A 14863-nucleotide genomic window follows, 5' to 3' on the forward strand; every position below is an offset into this window, starting at 1 on the left:
AAAACAAAACAAAATAAAAATAACAGTTTGTTTTATGAGATCAATATAAAAAAAAAGCTTCAAAACTCTAGTAGGATTTGATCAGAATAATTAAAAAATATGGACATACAATCGATGAGAATAAATAATTAATAACGATGGACATATAGTCTATGAGAGTAAGTAATCAAGCACAGTTTGAAGCCACAAAATCAAGCGCAGGAGCAAGGCCTGTGAAAACAAGCATGATTATTATGCTCGTGAATAACCATCCCTTCATTTCATGTGTGTTGGCCATCGTTTAAGGCTAGCACCTCTTAAGCACCTTGTTAGTTAGGTGTACTATAACGCATCAAGGGCTAACAGTATTATCATTAACAATTAGTGTTCTGATTCAATCCCACATTTTTAATCAAACAAGCATGGGTCAATAAAATCAATATATTATCTCTCTTCAATATTTATTATCGTACTCAATATAAATAAACTCATCTGTATATATATCCCATGCATAAACCATGATAGTGAATCGTTCTTTAAACATAAAATCAACATTTTCATGTGTGGCAGCTATTAATAAAATTAAGATTATGAACCTTAAAAAATAAATACATACATTAATAAATAAATAAATTAAACTCTATCATTTGTTCTTGCAAAATAAAAATAGTTTTGTAAATAAAAGAAAGTGCACATGAATATGCTAAACCAAAATTTTTCATGAAAATGAATTTACTAATGAGTTATTAGGACGCTATTCACTTATCTAAAATGTTCCTAAAATTTAAAATCACCTTTTATAACTTTAATTGAATTTCTTATCTTTTAAACAACCTATAAAATATATTAAGGTTTTAGTCAATATAGAATAAGTTTAAGAGTTCTCTCCTAACATTATCACCCTCAATTCTAAAAGATTTGAAATTTTAGAGCTAAGATTTTACATATAAAAATTGCTCAATAGCAGTACTAATTACTCCATAAAATTAAGCTTTTTGTTGGGACACCAAATGAGCATTATTTCCAAACCATACAATAAAACCTTTTAACATTTAACTAACTACACACATATCTCCACCATCACTTCATTGTTAAATTCCTTTACAATGTTCTATCCAAATTAGATAAACTTCTTATATGTGAGCTAATTAAATCTTAAAATACATATTCAAACAAAATTTTTTCTACAAAATATTTTATCAAACATTTTGTAAGCATTGAGTCATAAACTATTACTGATTTCTCCTTCATCAATTCTAACTCCCAAAATTTTATAATAAATATATTTGAATCGTTCAGCTTCCAAAATATGTATTCCTTAACAGAAAAATCAATCTCAAGCACAAGGAAATACAAATTCCTATCGCCTCAATTCATTCGGTTCAAGAAAAGAAGAGGAAATTTCCATAACTTAACCTACAGCACGAACATACAGCAACTAGGAAGAAGAGGAAATTTCCATAACTTAGAACCACCGACGATAATAATGGGAACAAAGATCGACGGAAGTAGGGGAAAATCGCGAAACCATGCAGCACACATACGCACAGCAGCACACCGACAGAGCAAGAATAAGGAGGGAGATTCATGCCACTCACACTCTCCGATAGCAGCAACCACAATGAAAGAAGCTGTGAGCTCAATAAAACCCCCACCACAGCAGCGATCGTTAGCTACAAAATGCAGGGGAGGAAGAAGATGAAGCTGAGTCTGAACAGGGGAGAAGAGAACAGTAACTGACTAGCTTCTAACTCACGAACTGGACCTCCAAAAATCCTAGAAGAGCTCATTGTGTACTTACAACCCTTGAATGGAAGAAATGGAGAAGAAGGAAAATGAAATCTCCAGCGCACACAAACGGATGCCGCTGTTGAAGGGAAGTAAGTAGAAAGGCTGAACATGCAACATCTTCATCACTTCTAGCGGCCAATCACAACGGCGAGAACAGCTCAAGTCGACGGCAACAAGGAAAGCAACAACTTGACTAGAGAGAGATGGTTCGACGCTGAAGAATGACAGAACTCTATGTCGGTGAAGAGAAGCACGAATAAACTCTAAAGCGAAGCTCTGTTTTTTCGCGTGAAAAATCTGATATAAGAATAATTGGGAAAAATACAGGAAAGGGCCCAAAACTTTTTCAGTCAGGATAAAAGACAAGGGCAATTTTTGGTAATTTGTTCAAAATTAAAACAAAATGAAATTAACCTATTGTTCGGCAAAATTCAAATTTTAGACTTTTATGTAAGTTACTGTTATGAGTTTTACTAGACTACCTCTCTATTTTTCATAGAACAAAAGCAATTAAATAAAATATAAATTGAGAGGGAGAAATTTATTTAACTCAAAACTTAAGGTTTTTACGCTTAGTTTTTTAATTGCTTCATAACCCTATCTTTTCTGTTTTAATTATTTTAAAATTTAATTTTGATAATTGAAGAATCTAAAATAATCAAGAGTATCTTTCAATTAATAAAAATGCTAATTAACCCAATTAAAGTAAATTATTATCTTATTCAATTAATTGCATTAGAGACTAAAATCAATGAGGATTACCTAAGTTCATCAATGCTGTTGTTGTAATTATTATGAAGTCCCCTCCAATTGGAGTTCAACCACGGAACTTATATTGTGAAATAATATATTTAGAACAGCTCATTATAGATTGACTAAAAATTGGATTGATCTATAGTTTATAAAAACTGATTTACTCCGATTTTTTATCAATCATGATTTTCATTCCGAACTTCCAATTATTATAGGTGTTGATCTTTTCTCCATCAATCGGTGCTTCTCTCTCTTATAAACTGAATGAATGAACAGTGTTGAAAGATCAGAAAAATAAAGGAGCTTGGCCTTAAAATATTATTTATAATATGGGTTATAAAATAAAATAATATAATAACCTTGTTCTCCAACCAAGTTGACTTTTTAATATGATGTTTGCAGGATAGTTATTGTCAGCCGGCAATCACCTATACGGAAGTAGATGAACTCAGGAGTGATAAACAACCTTTAATGCTTGATGCCGACACAACAACAACAGTGAATCTTATTTCACTAAATGAGATTATATTCTGATCCTTTTACATTGGAGGACAATTTGGACTCTACCATAGGTGGCGATCATATGTTTTCAAATAGTATTAATTATATATTATTATTGTTTAATGCTTAATAACATCATTTTAAATTTTAATTTTCAAGCAAGACATTGCTTTCTTGAAAATAAGAATAAGGATGAGATAATCAGCCAATTAGGTAATTTTCAGAGATGTTAAGTTGTCTTTATATCATACCTATGCTCCATTCAAAACAAAAATCCAACTATATAAGAAATAGACATGAAAAACATTAAAGTAAAAAAAAAAATTGACAGAATGATTCTGACAAGAAAATGGTAGGAGAACAGTATGATTGTCTTGTTAATTTATCATTTCCTCACTGATTTTGAGTCACCTATTTTGTCCTTGCTTGGCTAGCAGATGCAGAAGAAGAAAACAACACCAATCCTTTGATTGATCGTTTTAAAGTATCATTGCCGCTGTAAGTCAGATTGGACATTATTGTCACATTTTAAACTTTTTAAAGTGTGATCAGTTAAAATATAAAAATTTATATTCTATAAACCAAAATTCTTTACACATCTAATATATTAATTTAATTTTATTACAATCATCATTTATATTAAACAATTATTAATAGAAATAAAATATTTAAGTTAATTGTAAAAATTTTGATAGAATCTCTGTTATAAATTGAACTTTTCAAAATTTTACAACCTGTCAAAGAACATCTAAGCAGCATTCGGAGTTCTACTCCGATATAATATATACAAATCAAAATAATTTAATAAGGATTCTGCCTATATGATTCGTGGAACAATTCTAGAACAAAAATATAACGTTTAAATATTTACATTAATCCACAATTAGCAACACAATACTTCTTATCTCAAGGAGTCCCACAAAATTTACTGAAGAGTAAGTCCACTTCTACTATTAAAATATCAAAATTTTTTTAATAAATAGCATCCCCAAATAATTAATAAATAAATAATAAATAATGATAATCATAAATACAAAATAAAAAATAAATCACTAATCTAACAATTGATGATATTATAAACTAACATCTTTGATAATCAAATAATAAAATATAAAAGACAAAATAGATAATCATAATCAATAAATTAAAATATATCTTTTGTATAAAACAAATCATAAAAATATAGTTCTTAAGAGTGAAAAACAACTTGAAAAAACTTATTTTTGTTAGGATCTAAATAGAACGAATAACAGGTGTGGACATCAAGTCCACGAGAGTAAATAGCATCCGATGTGGCTAGAAGCCACAAAAACATGTACAAGCATAAAGCTATGAATAACAAGCGTGGATTATATTTATAAAATTACATCCCCTTTCCACATGTATTAGCCAACACATAAAGCTAGCACTTCCAATGCACCCTATTAACTAGGTGTACCATAAAATGCCAAAGGCTAATAAAACTGTCATTAGCAATAAGAATTCTATATTCAGTCCTATAAAATGTTTCCGACCTGCATGGAATCTAAAAATCCTTATAATTTAAATTGTCCTTTAGTTTGAAAAATATAAATAATCTTTTTATCAGTAATTCATCTTATCCATGCATGTGTAATGCTTTTAGGAAAATAAAATACCATGAAAATAATTGCATTAATAAATTCAAAGAATAAATAAATAAAATAAAATAAAATAAATAAAAAGACTATTACTTCTGTTTATTGAGGAACGTTATTTATTTACTTGATTTATCTCCCAGTTACAAAACTCTCTTCTTATAGCTTCATTAAATTTTTCTTTTAATAACCCTATCAAATATAATAAAACTTCAACAAGCTTCTCATAGCTTTAAATAACAAGAAAAGATATTAAGGAAAGAAATATACACTTTGGATGAGAAAAAGTATCATACTTCTTTCAATTTGCCTGCCACAATCATCTCAAAAAGCACTCTTCAGACTCCCCTTCCACAGTCTATCGCCTCAGAAGCCATAGCTTTAGGGTCTGTTTAGTTCAGAGAAAGGAAAGGGAGGTGAGGGAGAGGAGGGAAGGGAGAGAGGGAGGGGAGGGGAGGGAAGCTCCCCCAATTTGGAGGGGAGGCTTTGAAAGGGAGGGGAGGGAAATTTTAAAAATTTTCCCTCCCCTCCTCCTACCAAAGGAGGGGAGGGGAGGGGAGGGGCTCCGCTTCTCCCCTCATTTGGTTAGGAGGAGGGGAGCCCCTCTCCTTCCCTCCCCTCAACCAAACGGAGCCTTAGTTTTTCATCTTACAAGCATCAATCTCATCTCAGTTGGCGTCTTCCATGGTGCCGTCGATCGCAAGTCGTCCCTCTATATTGCGTTGTCCACAAGTCTCTCCCTCACGGCCGAAGGCCTGAAGCCTCCATATATGCCGTAATAAAAAATTCATAATAGTAAATTATGAATTATAAAATAATAAAATAAATAATAAATCAGCACTAAAAAGATTTGACTTATGTGTTTGATTTAACTTACGTGTATATTTCATGTCAACAGTTTAATTTCCACATAAGCTTTTTTTAAAGCTATTTTGTCTTATAAATTTTAAAAGAGTAACTTGATAACAAAAGAAAATATTAAGAACTGAAATGATAAAAATAAAGTTAAAAGATCAAATCGATAGAACTCTAAAACATAAATGACTAGAAGTTTCATCCCTATAATAATAATAATAATAATAAATAACCAATTATGAGTCATACATTTGTTATATGGGTGTTTGAAAAATAAATCACTGTAATTTACATAAGATTTGTAAATATTATAATTTATTAAGTTTTTATATTTATATTGATATGTTATTTTTTTTATCATTAATCCTTTATATGCAAATAAATTAATAAATTAATATTTTCTATTGTTGTAGCCTATTGTTTCTAAGAAGTAAATAAGAACCCGTTAAGTTTTCTTTTCTTTTGTTTTTTTTTTGAAATTTTACTATGCCCTTGTTTTAAACTTTTTTTAGAGGAAGGCGTAGGGAAGCACCGACTTGGGCTCATTGAGGCCCAAAAGGGAGGTACTTTGAAGCACCTCATGGAGTGTAGGATAATTAATCATATCATACTTCAGAAGACCTGAGGAAGTAATACCGAGTCTCGAACCCGCAGCCTGTGTCAGGTTCATAAAGAACTTGCCACGAGGCCATGGGGAAGACTGGCTCCAATTCGCCTTTGTCAGTAATATATAAACGAGATTTTCATCGTGCACCTAAAACAAATAAAAAAAAAAAAAGATAGATAAGTCCCAAAGTGACCAATTAATTCAAAGTATTCTTAAATATCAAACTATAAAAATTTATAAGTTTAATTTTTAATTTTATAATTTACAATTTGTATATTAAATTTTATAATTTTGTAACTATGGTATATATATAATTAATTTCATTGTTGAAAGGTCTTTTCTTCATATTCAATGGCTCAAAAAAAGTTACATTTTACTATTTGAGAAATATACTTAGTGGGGCCATATATATATATATATGTAAAATATTTAATGAGATAATATTGAGTAATGTATTTTTTTGTGCTAGTTTTTGGTTTCATAGAATTTTTTCTAGTTTGAATTTTTTTTAATGAGATATATTATTGAATATTCAACATTCAATGAAGATTGCTGTGAATAAACAGCATTTTATGTCAATGTCCACCTTTTTTCTCACTAAATATCCCTATATCAGAGTCATTAGATAATTTTATTCGAAACATATTTTGTTACTAAATGTGAGTGTAGATTTTTGTTTTCCTATCTTGTCCAAAAAGTTGTTTTTACTAATATCTCAAAAAAATTATACTCATGAAGTAATCATAATGAAAACACAAATAATAAAGCCCTGTCATGCAACCTATGCTGAAATAATAACCTAAACACACACAGTGGAGTAGACGAGTAGTTGTCCATCTCAGTACATACAATTATACAAATTTATTTTCAGCATATTCACCTCGATGCAAAATTGGTCAACAGTCCACGTTTTCCACAATAAACAACTAGGAGAATGATAGTCAAAGTTCTAAAACATTGAAATAGTCACACTTAAGTTCTTAACAAAAATTAAAAAATAAATTTAAAATATCAATTCAAATATTATAAATTTAGGGGTTTTTAATTATAAATAATTATTTAAATATTAAATATAACTCTTAGATTATAAGATATTTTTTTTGTAACTTTTTAAATTGATATTTACAACTTATTTTGTAAAAAAGATTATTAAAAATTTAACTATCATTAATTTATTCTTTTAAAATCTAACTGTCATGCTTCCTAAACGACCTCTGTCACTTAAACACATGTCTGTATTATGTTTATGTAACTAATTTCACTTAAAGGTGGCACTGAGTCCGTAAAGTCTTCCTCACAAGCGGCAAGCATTCATTTCGTGGACATGCAAACATGCATTTATTCCACAGTTTTCAGCCCATTTAAATTTCAGTTGGATATAACTGATTATAAAAATAATAAAAATAATTAATTAAATAGTTAATTTTAATCATAATTAATTATATTATAATGATCTGTTTTGATATTATTTTCTTAAAATTAATTTCAACGGAATTGAAAATATTTAAATAATTATTCAAATTAATTTTAACTATATAAATTATCATAAATGATATTTTTTTTTGAAATCAAATTATTAATAAATTTGTATATAATATTATTAAACTTTTAAATTTAATTTAAGAAGTGAAATATATTATTTAAATTTCATATCTAATTAATTATAAAAATTTAAATTTTACTAAATTAACAGTTTTAATTTATGTAAATAAATAATTTAATATATATTAGTTCAAATAAATTTAATTAAAGAGAAAGATTTAATTTCTAAATATTAAACATCAATTTTATAATAACTAATGAAGATGATAATATACAAGTTGATTTCCAATGATATTACAAATATAAGCCATATCTGATGAAGATATTAAGCATTGCTTAGAAATTTTGGCAACATAAAAATGTAATAATGTAACAAATGATGCAAAATTTCTTTCTTTCTCTAGACTTTTGCAACAATCTTTATAATGACCCTCAATTTAAAATTAAATTAAATTAATTTTTCTCTACCAATTAATATTTTATTTAAATTAATTTTATTACAAGTGCTAAATAGAGGGTGATGGTTGACAGAAACTTATACTAATAATTTTTTTAAGGGTCTAAAATTTAAATTTTACTAAAAAAATTGAAAAACAGAGAGTTTAATTTTATTTTTATTAAATTTTGTACTTTTTTTTTGGACCTTTCTTATAATATTTCCACATGCTTTTGTAATTCCGATGCTGAAGCGAACTCTCGTAGCTTAGGGAAAAAATCGATTTTGTGGAAAAAATTAATTTTTTTTGGGATAAATTGGTGTTTGGGTAATTGATTGAAAAATCAATTTTTTAAATCAAAAAATCGGTGAAAATACTTATCCAAACTCATACTTCCTTACAAGCAGTAAGCATTCGTTTTGTGGGCCTGTTTTATAATTAATTATGAAAATAATTGATTAAGTAATTAATTTTAATTATAATTAATTATGTAATAACGCAATCTGTTTAGATACTATTTTTTAAAAAATTAATTTTAACAAAATTAAATATGTTTGAATAATTTATTTAGAATCAATTTTAATTGTATAAATTATCATAAAGGAATTGCTTTGTGAAATTAAATTATTGATAAATTTATATATAATCTTATTAAAATTTTTAAATTTTATTTTAGAAGTAAAATATATTATTTAAATTACATATCAAATTAATTATAAAAATTTAAATTATACTAATATTAACAATTTTAATTTATGTAAATAAATTAGTCAATATATCTTAGTTCAAATAAATTTAATAAAAGAGAAAGATTTAATTCTTAGATACTAAATACCAATTTTACAATAACTAATGAAGATAATAATATAATTTAATCTTTAATGACATCACAAATATGAACCATATCTTACGAAAATGTTAAGTACTGTCTAAAAATTTTCACAATATAAAAAATATAACAATGTAAGAAATGACACAAAATTTCTCTCTCTCTCTCTCTGGACCTTGTCAACAATCTTTATAATCGTCTTAAATTTTAAGTTAAATTAAATTAATTTTCTTTTATCAATTAATATTTTATTTGAATTAGTTTTATAGTAAGTGCTAAGTAAAAGGTATTGATCAATAGGAACTTATATTAATAACTTTTTTGAGAATTCAAAGTTTAAATTTTATTAAGAAAAAAATAGAAAAGAGTAGAAAATTTCGTTTTTATTTTTATTACATTTTGTGTCTTTTTTATAATTTTTTCTTGAGCCAATCTTTATAATTTTTCACATGCTTTTTGATCAGCTTTTTAATAAGCTTTTCCTTCTCTTTCGAAAGCAGAAGCTGTGCGAGGGAGCTTATAATTAAAAAAATCGATTTTCCCCCTAACAATCGATTACCTGTTTAACTGATGTTCAGACATTTTTGCAGAAAATTGATTTTTTAACTGAAAAAACCGATTATTTTACTTATTCAAACACGCACTTTAAGGAAAAAAAAGTAATTTTTTTTGGGGGAAAAATGACTCATAAGATTATGAAAGGTACTTATGATCAAATAAAAGTCCAGTCATTGCTCGTGAATCACGGGGGACTTTTTTTTATTAAAAAAAAAAGAGCATTTCTGTAAGTATATATGTACCAAATTATTTACAAAAACCATGAAACTCCACTATACTTTTATAATTTCAAGAGAGTTTTTAGTATTTTATGCTTGTGTGAGACTTGTGAATGATTTTTTTTTTGAAAAAATTACATCCAAATCTTATATAAAAAAATTAATTATTATAAAATTCATTGATAACTGAACTAAAGTCATTGATAACTGACAACGTCCATTTGTTAATAGCCTTACTTCAATTATTCATGAACCTTGTAATAATTAATTTTTTTATATATGACTTCAATATAATTTTCTCATTTTCATTTAGGAAATTAGTTATTTATCTATATATACCAATAATGTAAAATATTTTTTAGAGTCAAACCGCCACTGTCTTGTTAGTGATATTGGACCCCGACTAATTGAGATTAAGCTTGAATATAAATTGAGGCTCAAATCCAAAATCACTGGTTAAACTATTACAAGTTCTTATTAATTGAGCTGCATACACGCTGATCATAAATATAAAATATCCAGTTAAGAAATTTTATTAAAAAATGTAGTTATTTATATAAAAAAAAAACGAAGGTATTGATTGTGCATTTGAATTGGCCCCAGTTTTTTTGAAGTATTGATCAAGTGAAAGCTGACTCTTACTCCTCATCTGTCCACATCTAGTCTTATTTACAATTTACAACAGGTTAATTAATGTAAAGCCAAGTAAGGCACGCAATTTCTTCGTCAACGGTACGTGAGTTCTTCCACAGCATTTGAGAAAAAATATGTTTCTTGTGCCCATAAATCAATTCTCTTGCATCACCCAGAAAGAATTTTCTGGTTTGTTTTCCACTTGTCAATGCAGATTGGTCATCCAATCCACGTTTTCCACAATAAATAACCATAGCGTCACTTAAACACATATATTACATTTATCTATTTTGACTACTGTTACACCTATCAATACTCTAAATTATATATGTATATATATGAGATCAATAAGAAATCACATTACGCTATATAATTATAAACCGAGTTATATACTCCCTTTAAATCTTTAATCCTTATTAAAGGGAATTTTTTTTATAAAAATAGATAGTTCTTGTTATATAAATTACTTGATGGGTATTAATTAAGTTTTTTCAATATTATTTCTATTTAAAATCATTAATTATAAGAGAGAATATAATGTAAATATGAAATTTTTTTATTTAATTATAAGTAAAGTAGAAATTTATTCCATATTTAAATAAAATTAATAATTTAACCACATTTTCTTAATCCTGGTAATGTGATTAGAAGTTACCTTAATTATAATAGGAACCAGAGCGGCATATATTTAGGGAGAATTACTTGTAGGTCTAATAAAAAAAAAACAAATTGCTTATAAGTAGAGATTTTTGATTCGTAAATGGGCTGATAAAATAATTAATTTTCTTATTTGACAGATGATTGCAATTATCTCCTCTGTCTGACGTCAAACTAGCCATGACCCTCTATATTTTGCTTATAAAAGCTATACAATTCGGCCACTAGCACTACATCGTCTCATATTTTTGTCTTGAGAAAGTGAATATGGGGCTGCGGCTTCTCTTTCTCATGAATCTTTTATCTGCAGCCATGGCAGCAACTGAAGCTCAATCCCTTGCAGGCTGTTCCTGACAAATGCGGAGATGAGGACATTCCATATCCATTTGGTGTGGGGCTACAACCTGGTACTTTTCGCAACTGTTTCTTGGATCAGTCATTCAATCTCACTTGTGACAATTCCACATCCACTTTATTCTCCGGGAAAATACCAGTTTCTAACATATCCCTCCAACAAAGTCAAATGGAAATATCCACCTTTGTCTCCAAGATTTGTCATAATCGATCAGGAGTAAGTCTTGGCCCATATAATTACCATGTTTAGGTCGATACCTTCATCATTTCCAGCACCCAAAACAAGTTTATAACTGTTGGTTGCGACGCATTGGTGTAATAAAGTTCCAGGACACTTTGCGGGACAACTTCACCTATTACAATGGTTGCGTTGCATTGTGTGACACACCACCGAAAGTGATGAATGATAACACTTGTTCAAGGACAGCGTGTTGCCAGGTGGACATTCCTGTGGGAATGAATAATATTAGTTTTGGAGCATCTAGTGTTTACAATCATACCAAAGTGTTGGCCTTCAACAACTGTAGTTATGCTTTTGTAGCCAGACACGATTGGTTTGATTCTCTGTTGATTATCTGCACTACTTTCCCCATGACATGGTCCCACTCGTCCTAGATTGGACTGTGTCAAATGTTACTTGTCAAACTGCTTTTACTAATACCACAGACTATGCCTGCAAGTCCAACACATATTGTGTGGATTCTAGTTATGGAGTTGGATACATCTGCAAATGTAAACCGGCTTTGAGGGAAATCCATATCATCCCGATGGATGTCACGGTAAGTATTCTATAGTTTCATTTGCTTGATTTCTTTTTTAGACAATTACTGTTGTAATTCCTCAGTTCCCCTAATATTTTTTTCTTGATTTTAGATGTTGATGAGTGTAGCAAATCCAATAACTGCAGTATGCCAGAGCAATGTCTCAATTTCGATGGTACTTACCGATGTTTTTGTCCATCTGCATATAAAGGTGACGGCTATATTAATGGAACAGGATGCACTTTGGAAACACATCAATCTACTAAACGTTTGCTTGTTCTTGCAACTGCATTAGGTGAGAACATGAAGGACTCTTGCTGTAGTGTGTCTTGTTTTTAAGAATCACATCCAAGGATCTCCCAAGAGAATTATTTGCAGACAAGGACTAATACGGATTTGTTTATTGTTAAGATGATGATTTGTTACTGATCTTTGTTTGTAAATAATTCTATTGGGAGGTTCTTGGATGCAATTCATCTCCCTTTTTTATGTTATATTTTTTTTGGAAAAAAATAGAAGTTAATTTTCACCATTTTTATTTAAAGCACGGTTCATATATTTAAAGGATGTTTCATTTTGGATATTGAGTTGGAGGAGGTAATTAGAAATAAACAGATTATTATATAATTAAATATGAACTCCTTTGGTCATTTATAGGGCAGAAATGTCATATTTATAAAGCACTTCACTATTTACTATATTTATCTTTATCTTTCAGCCTTTATTAAATGTTAGGATAAATTATAAAAAATAATTACTTTTGTCTTTATTAAGGAGTAGATGTGAAAACTTATTTAACTTTATAATAGAGTTAATGAGGTTTAAGATTTTTCTTTACTTTAGTAAAATATATTGAAAGTGATTTATAAATAGGGTTAAAGTGAGTACTGTTTAAGTCAAAAATTCAAAACCTTTTTCCCATTGAAAATCATATATTTGGACCATATTTGCTTGCAGGCATGAGTGTAGCCTTGTTAGTTGTCTTCACCCTGGTCTCCACATTATGTTGGGCACACAAGCAAAGAACTTTGAAACAACTTAGGCAAAGAAATTTTGAGCAAAATGGTGGAAACATATTATTGCAACAACTTTCTGAACAACAAGGTTACACAGATAGAATCAAAATATTTTCAGAAGTTGAGCTTCAGAATGCAACAGGCAACTTTGATGAATGTCGAATTCTTGGTCGTGGCGGACAAGGCACGGTTTATGATGGTATCTTAACAGACAACACACATGTTGCTATTAAGAAGTCTAGAATAGGAGGAGACCCTAGACAAATTAAGGATTTTATTAATGAAGTCTTTGTTCTTTCTCAAATCAATCACCGAATGTGATCAAACTTTTAGGATGTTATCTAGAAACTGAAGTCCCTTTATTAGTATATGAGTTTATTGATAATGGCACTCTCCTTGATCACATTGATCCTTTGAAGAATGAGTCTTCTATTTCACGGGAGACCTGATTAAGCATAGCTGCGGAGACTGCTGAAGTTATTTCATATTTACACTCTTCTGCTTCCATTCCAATTATTCATAGGGATATTAAATCTACTAACATACTCCTAGATCACAATCTCAGAGCAAAGGTGTCTGACTTTGGAGCTTCAAGACTTGTTCTTCTTGATGAAACTCATGTTACCACTGTAGTGCAAGGGACTCTGGGATATTTGGATCCAGAGTATCTTCACACTGGTCAATTCAATGAGAAGAGTGATATTTATAGTTTTGGAGTTGTGCTTATAGAGCTACTCATAGGGAAAAAAGTAGTTCAATTTAGTAGGCCAGAGCAAAAAAATTTGGCGATGTATTTTGTGTCTTCAATGAAACAAGAACGCCTGTGGGAAATTCTTGACGAACAAGTGTTAGATCAAAAGAACATTGATCAGCTGAAGGAAGTAGCCTTACTAGCAAGGAGGTGTGTGAAAGTAAAAGGAGAGGAGAGGCCCCCTATGAAGGAAGTAGCAAAAGAGCTAGAAGGTCTGATTGCAATGGAAAAGCATCCTTCGGTGAAGGTGAAGATCTTATGTCAAAAGAAAGCGAGTACTTACTTGGTCATGTACCTGATGAATATAGATCATTTGATGCTGGTACTTCAGCTTCCTATGATGGCGTATTAAAGGAGATTGCATCAGAGATTGCAGATGGACGGTGATCATTTGGTGTTTATATGGGGTGTGTTTCATAATGTTATTTTTATTTTTATCATGTTATTTTATGTTGGATAACTCTTTTTGATGGATGCGATCATGAATATGTCCATTGAGTTGGCTTTGGCAAGACTGTAAATCATGGATTTCCAAGCATTTTAAGCTTTTCTTTTCACTGTTGTAAAATAGATGGATTGTCAACAAATAAAATATGTGTATTGGTTTGGTTTGCTTGTCAAGTATTGTTTAAAGGATTGGTCATTTTGGTTTTATCATAAATTGTTTTTGTTTACTGATATGCCATTTTTTACATGAAGTTTAATGTCATTGTGCACCGCGCGAGATTGAAGTGGTATCATCAGATTCAACGGATCTAATCTAAGAGAAAGGAGGACAAATACCTAAACATATAAATAGATCAACTAAGGCCAAGCATGTTTGTGTTTTCATTAAATTGTTACCCTAAATATTATATATATATATATATATATATATATCTCTTTTGTACTTACATCATTATTCTCAGCTGCCTCTGATAACCTATCAGTCTTTGGATTCTCATAATTGATTGATGACTGTACATTTTTGGATCTCGATTCCTTTTGGGGTAGCGTAAAAGATAA

The 14863-nt window shown here is 29.3% G+C and overlaps 1 pseudogene; it reads left to right on the forward strand.

Moving 5' to 3' along the window:
- The first annotated feature begins 11244 nt into the window (after positions 1-11244).
- On the forward strand, positions 11245-14307 carry LOC129312829 (wall-associated receptor kinase 3-like; annotated as a pseudogene).
- The last annotated feature ends 556 nt before the right edge of the window (positions 14308-14863 follow it).

The sequence above is a fragment of the Prosopis cineraria genome, unplaced genomic scaffold (genome assembly GCF_029017545.1).
Source record: "Prosopis cineraria cultivar Desert tree isolate PC_DT_omini unplaced genomic scaffold, ASM2901754v1 PC6, whole genome shotgun sequence".
NCBI classification, from domain to species: Eukaryota; Viridiplantae; Streptophyta; class Magnoliopsida; order Fabales; family Fabaceae; genus Prosopis; species Prosopis cineraria.